Source organism: Symphalangus syndactylus, chromosome X (assembly GCF_028878055.3).
Source record: "Symphalangus syndactylus isolate Jambi chromosome X, NHGRI_mSymSyn1-v2.1_pri, whole genome shotgun sequence".
Taxonomy (NCBI): domain Eukaryota; kingdom Metazoa; phylum Chordata; class Mammalia; order Primates; family Hylobatidae; genus Symphalangus; species Symphalangus syndactylus.
In genome coordinates this window covers 117,708,126-117,725,699 of record NC_072447.2, presented here as the reverse complement: position 1 = coordinate 117,725,699, position 17,574 = coordinate 117,708,126, and the positions used below count along the sequence as shown (strand labels likewise).

The 17,574-nt window shown below is 37.6% G+C and overlaps 1 non-coding gene across 1 annotated transcript; it reads right to left on the bottom strand.

Moving 5' to 3' along the window:
* Window positions 1-14,613: 14,613 nt before the first annotated feature.
* On the bottom strand, window positions 14,614-14,683 carry LOC129476569 (small nucleolar RNA SNORD30). Its single transcript, XR_008654998.1, has one exon. It is a non-coding gene; the product is annotated as a small nucleolar RNA SNORD30 (small nucleolar RNA).
* Window positions 14,684-17,574: the final 2,891 nt, after the last annotated feature.

Genomic DNA, 17,574 nt, shown 5'->3' with positions numbered 1-17,574 from the left:
TTAGAAATGACTGTAATGTGAATTTTTATCATAGTAAAGAGGCATTTGCTTTTTACATTGCTATAAACATACTCCAGAAGGTAGGGCAGCAGTAGGAGACTGAGTGATACTGCATGCTACTGAGCTTAGAGGGAAAAGTGGGGAAAAAACAAATTGTAACAGCACCATCAACCCCTCTCACAATTACTCACTTCTATCAAAAAGGTCAATCTCATTCATGCCTTGTCTGTAAACTTGCTCCTTGCTATGCCTGAAATTATACTCCTTTCCCACCCTGATCCTGGCTTATTTGGGCATACATACTAAGAAAAGTATACATGTAAATTGACTAGCAGAGTGCTTAACATAATTAGGCCCTGACATGGTTTGGATGTTTTATCCCCTCCAAATCTCATGTTGAAATGTGACCTCCAATGTTAGAGGTGGACCTAGTGGGAAGTGTTTGGGTCATGGGGGCGAATCCCTCATGAATGGCTTGGTGCCGTCCTAATGGTATTGAGTGCGTTCTCATTCTATTAGTTCACAAGAGATCTGGTTGTTTAAAAGAGCCTGGCACCTTCTCCCTCTCTCTGTTGCTCTCTCTCTCTTGCCACGTGACGTGCCCGCTTCCCTTCTGCCTTCTGTCATGACTGGAAGCTTCCTGAGGCCCTCAACAGGAGCACAGACCAGCACCACACTTCTCTACAGCCTACAGAACCATGAGCAAAAGTAAACCTCTTTTCTTTATAAATTATCCACTCTCAGGTACTTCTTTATGGCAATGCAAGAACAGACTAACAGGTCCTCAATAAGGATAAATAGGAAATATCATAATGATAAATGGATAATTAATCAGGAAGAGGTACAATTCTAAATATGTATGAACCCGTATCACAGAACTTCAAAATTCATGAAGTAAAAATCAACAGAAATAAAAGGAGAAATAGAGAAATACAAAAAATACAGCTGGAGATTTGTACACATCTCTCTTTAACTGAAAGAACAAGTGGAAACAAATTTCACTAAGGATGTAAGATCTGTGCAATGCTATTAACCAACTTGATGTAATTGATATTCATGGGGCAGTATAACCAAAACTCAGAATACACATTTTTATTTTCAAGTGCACATAGATTTTCCACTAAGGCCAAATTCTGAGCCAAAAGACAACGTATTTCATATACTGCCGAGACCAGCTCGGTCGGGGAGACCCTAACCCAACTGCACCAGAGGAATTAAAGACACACACACAGAAATATAGGGGTGTGAAGTGGGAAATCAGGGGTCTCACAGCCTTCAGAGCTGAGATCCCCGAACAGAGATTTACCCACGTATTTATTAATAGCAAACCAGTCATTAGCATTGTTTCTATAGATGTTAAATTAACTAAAAATATCCCTTATGGGAAACAAAGGGATGGGCCGAATTAACTGCAGCAGGAACACGCTCTTAAGACACAGATCACTCATGCTAATTGTTTGTGGCTTAAGAATGCCTTTAAGCGGTTTTCCGCCCTGGGCGGGCCAGGTGTTCTTTGCCGTCATTCCCGTAAACCCACAACCTTCCAGCTTGGGCGTTAGGGCCATTATGGACGTGTTATATGGTGCTGCAGAGATTTTATTTATGGCCAGTTTTGGGGCCAGTTTATGGCTAGACTTTGGGGGACTTGCTCCCAAAAATATACTGAATTTTTTCAATTTAAAATTATCTTTATCTCATCACTTCTTTTCAACACAGTTTTGGAAGTCCTAGCCAGAGCAATTAGACAAGAGAGAATTAAATGGCATGCTAACAGAAAAGAAAGAATTGAAACTGTTTCTTTTTGCTGATGACATGATGTCATCATCCATCATGTATGGATACATTTTACAAACATTTGTGTGTGCAATATAATTCACAGTTAAAAAAATGTCTAGACCAGTTTCAAACTTCGGTCTCATATCTAATTTCATAGAGCTCCAAGGCCTAGAGTGGAGACAGGGAATACTCTGCTAGTAGCCTATATCCTTTTTCTTCTCAGTTTTTGCTTCTTCTCTCCTACTGACAACAAGAAGGTTTTGGGGAGGGGGCATGAGAGGAGACTGTCTCTTTTATTAACTGACAGCATTTTGCAGACTTCTTGGTGTTATCTTAGTTCATTAAGACTGCAATAACATCATACCACAGACCACAAGAGATGAAGGTGCCAGCATGATCAGGTTCTGATGAGTGCCCTCTTTTAGGTTGCAGACTGTCTTCTTGCTGTGTCCTCACATGGGGGAAGGGGAAAAGGAATTCTCTGAAGTTTCTTTTTTTTTTTTTTTTTTTCTTTTTTTTTTTTGAGACGGAGTCTGTCTCTGTCACCCAGGCTGCAGTGCAGTGGTGGGATCTTGGCTCAGTGCAACCTCCACCTCTCCCAAGTAGCTGAGATTGCAGGTGCCTACCACCAGGCCTGGCTAATTTTTGTATCTTTCTTAGTAGAGACGGGGCTTCACCACATTGGCCAGGCTGGTCTTTAACTCCTGATCTCAAGTGATGCACCCACCTCAGCTTCCCAAAGTATTGGGATTACAGGCGTGAGCCACTGCGCCCAGCCTGAGGTTTCTTTTAGAAGGGCACAAGGTTAAAATGTCAACATATGAATTTTAGCAATTGTTGTTGCTGATTTTCTATCAAACACTGGCTCTCTATGCCTTCTGTGTAATAGACACCCAAATGCTGACTCTTTTATGGAGTGCACATATAAGTATTTTTGAGGACTCTTGGGACTTCTCCACTGCACAGTTCTCAACCACTTGTATCGCCTATTAAATTCGTCACACAGTAGTTCACTGAAGGACCCGTGCCAGCTTCTATCCTTGATCACCACTTAAACTATAGATACTCAGGTGTTATTTCTGTGTTGAGCTGTAGGAAGTACAGGCTGCTCCACTGCCATTTCTTCTTTAAGTTCTTCCTTCTTCTTTAAGTCTCTCTTTATTTTCCTGATGAGATAGGTATAGGGTGGGAAACAAAGTTTATGGGAGGCCATTGTTTTGGACTAGCCTCCTGTACTAGGTCCCAGCCAGACCAGACCAAACCAGAATGGAGTCACTTGTGCTAGGTGCTAATCAAACTGAACTTTGAAAAGGGCTAGTTTTTCTGAAAAATGAGATTCTAGTCAACCAGAGTCAACATAATAAGAAAGTTGCCTCTATTTTAACCTGTAAGGACAGTAGCTTCGAAAGGACCAACTCACTTTTTGTTCTGTTTCTGCTGCTTCAGTCCTTTTCTGTCTATAAAGCCACCTCCTCTGCTCAGCTCATTGGAACACTCATTCTGTTTTATAGAGTGAGATGTTACCAGATTCTCAAATTGCAGGTAAAAGTCAGTTTGATCTTTAAACTAAATCTGTTGTAGTTTTTTCTTTTGACAAGGGGCATAATAGCAAGCCTGTTGCCTAAGCAATTATCTAGCCAGGGAATAAAATGTCTCTCTAGTTTTCTTACATGCATGCATCCTACATTTTATAAATATTTTCTCTTGGAACACCACATTATTTGGTTTCAAGAGGAAAAGAACACCTCTTCCCTCCTATTACAAGGAGGCAGAGGAATCACTTTGATGAGCACTCTACCTTCCCTGGTGCTCTCCTTATATACCAGAGTGAAGTAGTAGGGCACTGGTTGATTATGGTATGGGTGAGTTGGGACACCAATTAGAAAACCTTGCAATGTGATACCTGGATGCAAGTCTGGGTAGCTTGTTGGAAGCTCATTTTAGAATAAGATATGTAGTGCCTTAGTATTTTTTAAATCTTTTTTTAGCTGTGAGTTCTAGTGGACAATCTCAAGACAACAGGGGAAGTCCTTTTCAATGTCTTATTATGTTAGACTCCCATATTTATTACTTTGTGTGTTCCCAAGCAAGTATCCTAAATTCTTCCAAATTTAATTTTCTTATGATTAAATTGGAAAGAATAGTGTATCTGCCCTTTCACAGTTTTTTTTTAAGATTAAATAAGTATGTATATAAAGGGCTTGTTCAGATTAAATGTTCAAGAAAATTTGAGAAAGTACTTTTACATGTTTACAGGAAATGCCTGATTTCAGTAGAAATTAACCCAATACAATGAATGGAATGTTCTATAACTTTTGGGAACTAGATCTTGTAAGATTGTAAATTTTACCACATATTCTTAAAATAAATTACATAATAAGTAGGAATAATATGTGAATCAATATGAATTAATGGATTGGTAGTAGAACTATAATTATCCTTTGGTGAAATAAATTTCCTTAATTTTATCTTTGGTCTTAAATTTGGTTATTCCATGCATTCGATTAAAGAAGACAGATACTACTCTTTGGAATATGTTTACTTTTTAAGCCTAAGAACTTTCATTACTTTGCATGGTTTTCTTCCCCAAACAGCAGGATATTTATATTATACTGGATTACTTACTCGGGAAATCGGTACTGAGATGACTCATTATTATACATATTGATACAAAAGTAGGCCTTATAGGCCATTCAATGACAGTTTGTTTCGTTTCATTTCAATAACTTTCAATTGAAAGTTAGTTTGAGAGTTGGGAAAATTAAAGGCGCTTATTCCTGTAAAGTACTTAGCAAGGTGCCTGGCATATAGTAAAGGCTCTATAAATGCTAGCTATTATGATGATTATAAAGCTTTCTACACAAGCTTTTTACTATTATCATCATGCCAAATTAAATTATAATGATAAAATGCTGATAGGAGAAAAATGGAGTTGGACAATGATAATTGAAAATTATATTTATTCACGACTTCTCCATTTTGAAAAGCACATATTTTATGTTATTAAAATGATATTGAATGGGGGATATGGATAATACAATAGCTCTTCTCCAGAATTCTGTCTGGTAACAATAGCTTTATGGCTAATAACACATCAAAGGGCATTGATAAATCTTTTTTTTTCTCCTATGTCATGGTAGGAGTTTGTTGGTTTCTGTTTTTCTTTTAAGTAAGCAAAATTGAGGAAATATAAAAATGATGGACTGTGCCATAAATGTTAAAATATGAAATATATATTTGGCTTTTGTTTTTAACATAGGGCTTTTCCTTTGAGTATATAAATCAATCATTTGAGTTTCACATTATTCTTACATGAACTATTCAAAAAAATATATAAATCAAATAATTTATTTTTTACAATTTGAGTTTCTTTAAAGTGAATAGGGGACTTAAAGAAAATTGGCAAGCAGTCTGAGTTTAGAACTTTTTAAAATGTTAATAAATAACCTTATATTTGCAATTCTTGTCTACACCAAATTCAAAAGCAATGTTTAAAGATGTACTTTTAGTAATATTTTTCAAAGCATTCAAATTAGTTTTTATAGAAAGAACAACTCTGATTTTGCATTCATATCTTTTCATTTTACGCAATATTGCCTTAAATTACTTAACACATTAACATGTACAACTGGCATAAATAAGTTTTGGAATAAACTCAACAGACTCTTTTTTTTTTTTTTTTTGAGACGGAGTCTCTCTCTGTCACCCAGGCGGGAGTGCAGTGGCGCAATCTCGGCTCACTGCAAGCTCCGCCTACCGGGTTCACGCCATTCTCCTGCCTCAGCCTCTCCGAGTAGCTGGGACTACAGGCGCCCGCCACCACGCCCGGCTAATTTTTTTTGTATTTTTAGTAGAGACGGGGTTTCACCGTGGTCTCGATCTCCTGACCTCGTGATCCGCCCGCCTCGGCCTCCCAAAGTGCTGGGATTACAAGCGTGAGCTACCGCGCCCGGCCAACAGACTCTCGGTAAGCATCAAATTCATATGGTGGAAGAAGCCTGTGAAGGTAATGAGTATAGCCAATTAGCAGTGAGTGTCTAGCCTGTGCTGGGCATCAGTTAGAATGCTTTATAGAGGAAACGGAGAACACTTATTATTTTCCTAAGTCAGCTAATTGATAATCTGGTAAGGGAACTTTTTTGTATTGTATTCTAATAAGATGACATTTTAAACTGCTATAACTGAGAAAGTTGATCTCCTTAGTGACCATCTGGAGGTAGTATAGATCTACATCAATGAGTTTAGAATTTTAAAATTTATTTTATTTCTTCTTTTTTTTTTTTTTTTTTTCTTGAGAGGGTCTTGCTTTATCACCCAGGCTGGAATGCAGTGGCACGATCTCATCTCACTGCAACCTCCACCTCCTGGGTTCAAGAAATTCTCCTGCCTCAGTCTCCAGAGTAGCTTGGACTACAGGTATGCGCCACCATGACCAGCTAATATTTGTATTATTATTATTTTTTAAGTAGAGGTGGGGTTTTGCCATGTTAGCCAGGCTGGTCTTGAACTCCTGGCCTCAAGTGATCCACCCGCCTCGGCCTCCCAAAGTGCTGGGATTACAGGCATGCACCACAGTGCCCGGCCTATTTTCATTTTTATTGGAATGAAAAAAATGAACTAAATCCCTTTGAATTAGAAGTGAGCTCCAAAGAATCACTAATATTATTTTCTTCAACGTTTTCTCAAAATGCACCCTCAAGGTAAGTAATTTAAAATGTACCTAGAACATAATTTCAAACTATGTATTCAAATCACAGGATAGTTTTTGTATAAAAAAAGAAGTGTTAGTTTTGTCCTTGAGAATGTGCCACATATTTGGGAGAACTATGATCTTGTGGGCTTCATCAGAGTTCCATGGGCATGGGGCTGTGTGCGGTGGCTCATGCCTGTAATCCCAGCACTTTGGGAGGCCAAGGCAGGCAGATCACTTGAGGTCAGGAGTTTGAGACCAGCCTGGCAAAAATGGTGAAACCCTGTCTCTACCAAAAATCCAAAAAAAGAAAAAACTATCTGGGTGTAGTGGCCAGCGCCTATAGTCCTAGCTACTCGTGAGACTGAGGCGAGAGAATCACTTAAACCTGGGAGGAGGAGGTTGCAGTGAGCCAATATCGCGCCACTGCACACCAGCCTGGGTGATAGAGCAAAACTCCGTCTAAAAAAAAAAAGTTCCATGGTTATGTGCATCCGCTCTTGCTGTCTTCCTGTGCCACTGTTTATCCTTAAATGTATATGAAGCCGTTCTTTGTCAATTGTGATTAAGGATTCCAGATGTTCATTGATTTCATCAAAAAATGAATTTGCTTTTTTATTTCCTCATTCTCCTTCTATTTGTGGGTGATTTTCAGAAGGTTAAAATAAAAGATTCTATCTTTACATCACCATTTAAAAACCAGATTTCCCAGTCAAATATTTGCAAGAACAGCTAAATTTAAGGAGATTTAAATAAGCATCTAAAATCAAAGTTACTCCTTTGCATACACAAAGCTTTTAAAATGTCTTTTTTTTCTTCCATTTTCTCTTGTCTTTTTATGGAATTCAAATTATACGTGTATTAAATCTCTGCTGATTTTTTTTTCAATCATCTTTTTTCCCGTTTTTCAAATAGGATAATTTCTATTTATCTATCTTCAAATTCCTTGCCTTTTTTTTCCCTTTGATGTTTCCGTTTTGCTGTTAACCCTATTAAACAATTTATTTTATTTAAGATACTTTTCAAAGTAGAAGTTCCTCTTCGTTCATTTTATAGTTTCTATATTTCTGCTAAGATTTCCTTTCATTCATAACAAGCATATTTTCTTTATATCCCTGATCATAGTTATAAAAGCTGTGTTATAAAATCTTAGGGTTTTATAGTTATTACATAGTTATAAAATCTTGAGGTTGGTTTCCATTAATTTTCCTTTTTTTGAAATTGATAATTTTTTCTCTGATTCTTCATATTCTAAATATTTTGAATTGTACCTTGAAGTTGTAAATCTTGTGAAGATTCTGGTTTTTATTTTTATGTTTTCCTAAAGAATGTTCATTTAAAAAAAACTCTTTTAACTTCGCTGAACTCATAATGTGAACAATGTCTCTCCCGTGGTGGGTAGGCAGCTCAGATCTCAATTTAGTTCTTTTATTTTGGCTTAGCTCCTTGTAGTCTACCTCACCCTTGTCTAGTTCAAGGGTCAGCCAGAGATTTAGGCAGAGACTATTCATAATACATGAGCATCTCCCTTCCTGGCCCCCTTTTTCCTGTGAATTTTTTCCCTCACTGTCAGTAGCTGTGATCGCCCAGAACTCCTTTCTCTCATTTTTCAAGCCAGTTAGACTACAGCATTTCTATCAGGGCATTATCCACAAGGCTAGCACAGATTGGGGCCTGCCGTAAGGCTAAAAGCTATTAAAAGAAAAAGAAATCTCACCTCATACCTTAACTTCCTCATGATTGTCAAATCCTTCCAGTTCCTGCTTGCTTTCAATCATAATCCGATGCCTTAATTAAAAAAAAATTATTCAGAATTGGTAGTGTAATTTTACAAGGATTGCTCTGAAAGGAGACACTTGGCCATTACGGGAAGCTGAACCCATTCTCCCTTATGTGTATTCATTTTTCACATGAGAAGACAAATAATCACACGAAAACCCAATAATACCAACTTCAGTTGCTCAGTGGGTTTGGCCTCAGAAGAAAATGTAGGATGTAGTGTTGCTTCTTCTAGTTGTTAGCTATTTCTCTCCAAGTAGAAAATTATGGGAAGAGAGAGAATCCTATGATTTTTCTTCAAAATAAAGCGGACAAAGTAAACTATATTTGTGGAAAAAATGAGATGTGAAAACAGATATGGTAGTTTTCTAGAGTAGTAACAACATATTGCCAAATGTGTTTTGATACACACAGATAATTCCAAAGGCATTAATGTGGTGAACACTATATATATGGAACTCAAATTATATGTGTATTAAATCTCTGCTCATTTTTTTCAGATACATATATGCATATATCTCTATGCGTATGTGTATAAGTGTAGAAAGCCCCCCGCAACAACACACACACAGAGAATGTTAAAGAACATATTCTTCACATTCCTAGTTGATTTCATTTAAAATGCATGGAATACTCTAATCACTAGTTACCTATTTCTTATCTTTGAGTATCCTACTATATCTTGGTTTAGAAAAATGTGTACTTCAACCTTTAAAAAGTTTTATTTTAATGAGGTTTACTTTACATGGATTACTAGGTGATTGAAAGACATAATTTTTTAATTAAAAATAATTGAAAGACATAATTACTATCATTTGCTAAACAATAGTAATTATTTCTTAGCGTGTGATTATGTTTAAGTGTATGTGCTATAACTGAAGAAACAAATGTGAAGTAGTACAGGTTTTCTCCAAAATGCTAGTGATACAATCATAAAGCTATAATTACATTCTACTTACTCGTCAGCTAATAAATTACTAACAGTTGTTGTAAAGGACTAGTTCCAGTTTTCTTCAATATTAAGGTGTGTTTTTCTTGCACATTGATTCCCAAATGCTGGAAGTTATTTCATGTGTTAACTTGGGTAGAAGTACAAGAGAGGGCTCTAATCATATTTCTTTGATTACTGGCAAATTTAGAAAAATTGCAGGAAGAAGGTAATAGCTTTTTTCTCCTACACTATTATATAATCATTTATGAGTATTGTCCCATCAAGCTAGGTAATGGTGTTCCATAATAATCAGCAAATCCATTTAGCCAGTTATCTGGGTTCAAAATCTGAGTCATTTCTGATTCTTCCCTTATTCTCCCAATCAAAACAATTACAATGTCTCATTTTTACGTGCCTCATAATGTCCTCCATATATGTTCTTCCCCTTTGATTATTATTGAAGTTAGCCTGCCTCTGATGCGTAATGCCTCAAGTGTGTACCACTGCCATGGATTTATCATACTTTTCCTCATTACTGATACCTTCACTTACAATCCATCCTGTACACGTCACGACTAATAGTCCTAAATATCGCTAATAGACCTAAAATGTTGCTTTTTATGTTAATTACCTGATCATTAATGCTTGATGGTTCACTGGTCTTTAAAGAGTTTAAAGTTCTCAGCCTGGTAGAAAATATCCTTCCAGTTTTGACCATCTGTTTCACCAGTTTAGTCTACTCAGTAATCCTCTGAAGCATGGCATGGGCTACATGTTGCTGTCAGGAAGGGACAGTGCAATTTTCTTTTAAGTTTTAGTGGTTTAAGACTCTGTCTTGAATGGGAGAAAATTTTTGCAATCTACTCATCTGACAAAGGGCTAATATCCAGAATCTACAGAGAACTTAAACAAATTTACAAGAAAAAATCAAACAACCCCATCAAAAAGTGGGCAAAGGATATGAACAGACACTTCTCAAAAGAAATTTATGCAGCCAAAAGACATATGAAAAAATGGTCATCATCACTGGCCATCAGAGAAATGCAAATCAAAACCACAATGAGATACCATCTCACACCAGTTAGAATGGCGATCATTAAAAAGTCAGGAAACAACAGATGCTGGAGAGGATGTGGAGAAATAGGAACACTTTTACACTGTTGGTGGGACTGTAAACTAGTTCAACCATTGTGGAAGACAGTGTGGTGATTCCTCAAATGGTATTTCTAGAACTATAGACCCAGCCATCCCATTACTGAGTATATACCCAAAGGATTATAAATCATGCTGCTATAAAGACACATGCACACGTATGTTTATTGCGGCACTATTCACAATAGCAAAGATTTGGAACCAACCCAAATGTCCATCAACGATAGACTGGATTAAGAAAATGTGGCACATACACATCATGGAATACTATGCAGCCATAAAAAAGGATGAGTTCAGAGAGATCACTGCTGTACTGTGAAGTCATACAGTATTTCTCTGTAACACTCATTCATTCATTCATTCATTCAGCTTTCAAAGAGGACTACTAACATTTTTGGAATAGCTATTCCATCTCTTCTATCTCCTTAACCTACTTTATTTTCCTCCATAGCATTTATTCTTGTTTGATATTACAGTATATCTACAAATGTGTAAACCAAAAAGGGTCTGAGGCAGATCTCAATCAATTTGGAGGTTTATTTTGCCAAGGTTCTGGACATGCCTGAGTAAAATCTGTAGCCCAGTGCTTTCTCTAAAGAGAGTTTGAGAACTTCAGTATTGAAAGGGGAGGGAGGGCAGGAGTGAAAAGAGGAATAGTCAATTATGCATTTATCTCACTCTCAGTAAATCTGCATTTTACATAAGATAAAGTAAACACAGGGAAGAGAAAGTCAAATGTGCATTTTTCTTAGGGTGCGTGGAGGGATGATTGCCAGTCTTGTCTTTGTGCCACACCTGTGAAGACAAGTTGTTAATTTGTACTGTCAGGGTGATATTCAACATAACTCTGCTTTAGGTAAAGATTTTGGGGCCCACAGGAATTTCCTTGTGAGCAATTTGTAAAGGAGGCCCCCTGGGAGATATGTGGCCTTCTGTTGTTGCAGCTATCTGTTTAGGAACAAAAGAAAGGCAGCTTTTGCGTGACTCATTTCCCAAGCTTAACTTTTCCCTTTGGCATAGTGAGTTTGGGGTTCCCAAATTTTATTTTCTTTTCATAGTTTCTTTTCTTACATGAAAATAAGCTTCATGAAGGTAGAGACATTGTGTTGTTTTCTTTCATTGTATTATCAGAGCTTAGAAAAGCCTAGTAGATAATAAATATTGTTTAACACATGAATTTGACACTTAGCACATAGGCTTTTATTGTTAATTGTCTTTTCATGAATGATGCAAAAATGTAGAATGCTCTTTAGGGTAAGATCTCTTTTACAATTCTCTCTATTATACCTTATAGCACCCAATCCATTGGTTTGCACAATAAGTACACAATGCAGATTTGTTGATATATGTTTTTCTATTGACATGAATCTGAAAATAACATGAATTGATAACTGATTTAAGTTTCATTTTTAAGTAAAAGTGTGGAAAGCAGAATAATGGCCCCTGAAAGATGTATGTGTCCTACTCCTCTGAACCTGTTAATACATTACTTTGCATGGCAAAAGGGATTTTGCATCTGTGATTCAGGTTAAGAAGCTTGTAATGGGAAGATTACTCTGGATTATCCAAGTAAATCCTATCTAATTTCATGAGTCTTTTAAAGCAGAGAACCTTTTCCAGCTGCAGAGAACCAAAGATGGTAGTGTGAGAAGTGAGTTTGATGTTGCTGGCTTTGAAGGTGGAGGAGGAGGGCCATGAACCAAGGAATGTAGATGGCTTCTAGAAGCCAGAGAAGGCAAGAAAATGGATTCTCCCCTATAGCCTTCAGAAAGGAATGCAGCCCTGATGATGATGCCTTGATTTTAGCCCAATGAGTTGTGTTTATGACCTACAGAGGTGTATAATACATTGTGCTATTTTCAGCCACTGGCTTTGTGATATGTTTTGGTACCAATAGAAAACAGGTATAAACAATAATAAGAGCAAAAAAAAACCCTTTCAACCTTATTCTTCTGTCCATATGAGAAATGAAGCAGATTCCTGAAGGGCTGGGGCATTTTCCATATATATTCAATTATAAGATAATTTTGAATGTAAGAAATGTTTCTATTTTCTTAAGGAGAACTTTTTTTTCAAGAGTATGTGGCTAACTTGAATATAGAAAATTGTGTAAATGGCAATTAAATAAGATGATATCTCCCTATTTACTTTGCAAATGTTGATTAAATTAATTACAAATATATATTTAAAAAATTCATGAATGTTTCTGATGATCCAACAATATAGTATGCCCTTTGGGGTAAGTTGTCTTTCACACTTCTATTATCCTTTATAGCACCCAATCCATTGGTTTGCACAATAAACACACAATGCAGATTTAGGTATAATATAATGTTATATCTTTCTCACGTTTTATAAAACAATTTTATTCACATTTTACCGTCGAATTTAAAATTTGTTGCTATCATCACTGAAGATTTTTTTCTGGAGAGATCTGACACTTTTCTAGAACACAGCATAATCACTTCTATCCAAGATATTTTAAAGAAAGCACTTTTTGAATCTGCGTATGAAGCTATCACTCAAAATTTTATCCCAAGTTACAAGTATGTATCTGTTATTCATGATAAAATCCCTAATAAAACCGCTTATCATATATTTGTTTCTAAAGTAGCCTTGAAAAGGCTTGTTTATACTTGGTATCCAAAATCCGTAATTGTGAGGTCATCTCTCTTCACAGATGATAATTTATTTATTTATTTATTTATTTATTTTTTTGAGACAGAGTCTGGCTCTGTCCCCCAGGCTGGAGTGCAGTGGCACCATCTCGGCTCACTGCAAGCTCCCCCTCCCGGGTACACGCCATTCTCCTGCCTCAGCCTCCTGAGTAGCTGGGACTACAGGCGCCCGCCACCACGCCCTGCTAATTTTTTTGTATTTTTAGTACAGACAGGGTTTCACTATGTTGGCCAGGATGGTCTTGAACTCCTGACCTCATGATCTGCCCACCTTGGCCTCCCGAAGTGCTAGGATTACAGGCTTGAGCCACCGTGCCCAGCCCACAGATGATAATTTAAAAATTAGTGTTGATTGGGCTGGGCACGGTGGCTCACGCCTGTAATCCCAGCACTTTGGGAGGCCGAGGCGGGTGGATCACGAAGTCAGGAGTTCGAGACCAGCCCGGCCAACATGACGAAACCCCATCTCTACTAAAAATACAAAAATTAGCTGGGCGTGGAGGTGTGCACCTGTAATCCCAGCTACTCGGGAGGCTGAGGCAGGAGAATTGCTTGAACCCCGAAGGCGGAGGTTGCAGTGAGCTGAGATCGTGCCATTGCACTCCAGCCTGGGCGACAGGACGAGACTCCATCTCAAAATAAATAAATAAATAAATAAAAATTAGTGTTGATTTTTTGCCTTCCTTTTTTTCTTATAAATTCTGGCTGATAATTTCTATTAACATACAAAACTAACATTGGTTAAGGTCATTTTAGATTTATGTATTTTTTCCAAATAGTTGTTCAAAATAAAGTAATTAAAGAAAATGTGGCACATAGACACCATGGAATACTACACAGCCATAAAAAAGGATGAGTTCATGTCCTTTGCAGGGACATGGATGAAGCTGGAAACCATCATTCTCAGCAAACTAACACAGGAACAGAAAACCAAACACTGCATGTTCTCACTCATAAGTGGGAGTTGAACAATGAGAACACGTGGACACAGGGAGGGGAACATCACACACTGGGGCCTGTCGGGGGGTGGGGGGCTGGGGAGAAATAGCTTTAGGAGAAATACCTAATGTAGATGGTGGGTTGATGGGTGAAGCAAACCACCATGGCACGTGTATACCTATGTAACAAACCTGGATGTTCTGCACATGTACCCCAGAACTTAAAGTATAATAATAATAAAAAAAAGTAATTAAGAAGGGTTCTCTACTGTGAGAAAAATTTTGTTTCGTTTTCTTTATGAGACAAAATATTGAGCTAAAATTTCAGCTTATATTCAGAAAGATGAACACTTTTATTCCACTTACTTGGTTTACTTTCTTTTTCATAGACATGAAAATTCACAGGAGACATCCTATTTGTAATCCATTATTGCTCAATACTATCTCATGTATTCCTTTCAATGTACATATATCCCGACAATATCATATTCAATGCTATATGTTATTTTTTTTCCAGTCCCCTATTGATTAACTTTCAAATTGATTCTAATTTTCAACAATGACACATGATGATGCAATAATCATTACTTTGCATAGATTTTTACAGTCATGTATTTATTTTAAAAATTTATTTTAATTTATTTATATTTTTACTTATTTTATATTTTTAAAAATCAGATTTCCATGTTTCAGCAGCAAGTCATTAGCTGAATGAGAATCCATGTAAGTCATCATGTATATATATAGTTGTATATTTCTGAAGGATAAATTCTTAGAGGTAGAACTGCCATGTGAAAGGAAATGAACATTCCAAATGTAAAAACTATTGCTAAAATGACCTACAAATATATAAATAAATATATGTTGCCATTTGATATGGTTTGCCTGTGTCCCCACCCAAAATCTCGTCTTCAATTGTAATCCCCATAACCCGCACATGTCAAGGGTGGGGGCAGGTGGAGGTAATGGGATCATGGGGACTGTTTCCCACATGCTGTTCTCATGATAATGAGAGAGTCTCATGAGATCTGATGGTTTTATAAGCATACAGCATTTCCCCTGCTTGCACTCACTTCGTCCTGCTGCCCTGTGAAGAAGGTGCCTGCTTCTCCTTTGCCTTCCACCATAATTGTAAGTTTCCTGAGACCTCCCCAGCAATGTGGAACTGTGAGTCAATTAAACCTCTTTTCTTTATAAATTACCCAGTTTCAGATATTTCTTCATAGCAGTGTGAGAATGGACTAATACACCATGCATAGTGCCATGAAAATGTGCTTCTTCTATCTCTGATGGAAGAGAGTGTAACTGACCTGCGGCCCAATTGTAGCACTTAGAAATCCATCACAGTACTTGTGCTATGCACAGACCACTCTTCCTAAGGGCTGCTTCTAGCCAGTAAACAATTGAGCACGGCAGAGATTCTAAGACAGGTCCATTCCTAAGACATGCGGGGCTGCTCTGATAGGGGATTTTGGCTCAAGGACTCTCCAACGACCTTTCAGAATTCTCTTAAACCACAATGAAGTCTAGAATGCTTTCTCTCCCAACCTTTATTTAATTCTTCGTTCTTTACCCTTCCCTTTCATCCAGAGCCAGTTCTGCATTGTGGTTTGGCAGTTCTCCCAGATTCCTTCAGCTCCTTCCCCATTTTCTATCACAGGTATTTCTCTCAATAAATTTCTTTCTTTCTTTCTTTCTTTCTTTCTTTCTTTCTTTCTTTCTTTCTTTCTTTCTTTTTCTTTCTTTCTTTTTTTTTTTTTTTTTTTTTTTTTAAGACGGAGTCCCACTCTGTCGCCCAGGCTGGAGTGCAGTGGTGCTATTTCGGCTCACTGCAACCTCCTCCTCCCAGGTTCAAGCGATTCTCCTGCCTCAGCCTCCTGAGTAGCTGGGATCACAGGCACGCATTACCACGCCTGGCTAATTTTTGTATTTTTAGTAGAGATGGGGTTTCACCATGTTCGTCAGGCTGGTCTCGAACTCCTGACCTCGTGATCCGCCCGCCTCAGCCTCCCAAAGTGCTGGGATTACAGGCATGAGCCACCGCGCCCAGCCTTCAATAAATTTCTTATATGAATAATCATATCTTGGTCTCTGATTCTTGGAGGACCTTGGCTAACACAGTGTATAAAAATATCTATATAGTTACATCATCAAATTTTAATATTTTTTTGAAGTTATTTAAATAATTGTCGTTAATTATGTAGTTTAGCATCTTTGCATACTTATTAGCCATATGTAATTTATTTTCTGAAGATTTTATGTTTATGAAATTTACTGTTTTTTTCTTTAAAATCTTCTTGTTGGTATTTTTGTCTTTTTTGTTTTTTGTTTTATTGAGATAGAATCTTGCTCTGTTGCCCAGGCTGGAGTGCAGTGGCATGATCTTGGCTCACTGCAACCTCCACCTCCCCAGTTCAAGTGATTCTCTTGCCTCCACCTCCCGAGTAGCTGCGATTACAGATGCATGCCACCATGGCCGGCTAACTTTTTATATTTTTAGTAGAGACGGGGTTTCAACATGTTGGCCGGGCTGGTCTCGAACTCCTGACCTCAGGTGATCCGCCTACCCTGGCCTCCCAAAGTGCTGGGATTACAGGTGTGAGTCACTCCGCCCCCTTCCCCCGTCCCCTCCTCCACCCGCTCCCCCCGCCGCCGCAGTCTGCTTGCTGTTTTCTTACTGATTTGCAGAATCATTTATCAACAATGAAAGTAATACTATAGCTAATATTAAGTAAGGATTTACTATGAGCAAATCATTGTAAGAAGTCTTTAATGTAAATTATGAACCTACAAAAATCTTATGAGATAAATACTATTATTTTGCTAATTTTACAAATGTGGCAATAAGGAGAAAGAGGACGCATAATTGCACTAAGGTCATCTATGGTTTATGTGGCAAAGTTAGGATATGTATCTGTCTTTTCTGACTTAATTCAAGACCAATGTTCTACACTATAATTCCACTACACTATACTTCTACTAGACCAAAATCTTTTGTGCTTCCTCTATATTGCAAAATATTTTCTTTCTTTCTTTTTTTTTTTTTTTTGAGACGGAGTCTCGCTCTGTCGCCCAGGCTGGAGTGCAGTGGCACAATCTCGGCTCACTGCAAGCTCCGCCTCCCGGGTTTACGCCATTCTCCTGCCTCAGCCTCTCCGAGTAGCTGGGACTACAGGCGCCTGCCACCACGCCCGGCTAATTTTTTGTATTTTTAGTAGAGACGGGGTTTCACCGTGGTCTCGATCTCCTGACCTCGTGATCCGCCCGCCTCGGCCTCCCAAAGTGCTGGGATTACAAGCGTGAGCCACCGCGCCCGGCCGTTTTAGGTAATTTTGAAATGTTATAAGATAGAAGTAAAATAGTAGAAAATAGTAATAGTTTATAAATTGTGCCTATTGTTCATTATTTTACATATATAAATTCAGTCTGGTTGTTTTTCATTTCTTCTTTTCCAGTTTGACTTGATATTTTGTTGTATCATATTCTAGAAAAGTTCAATGTAACTTATGATTTTTGAAATAGTTGTTAAAATTGCTATCTTTCTCTGCTATCTGTAGCTATTCATATAAAGCTTGAATTAAATAAAAAAGAGCTTATGACAGTTTCTAGATCTGAATTTAAAGAGGGGGC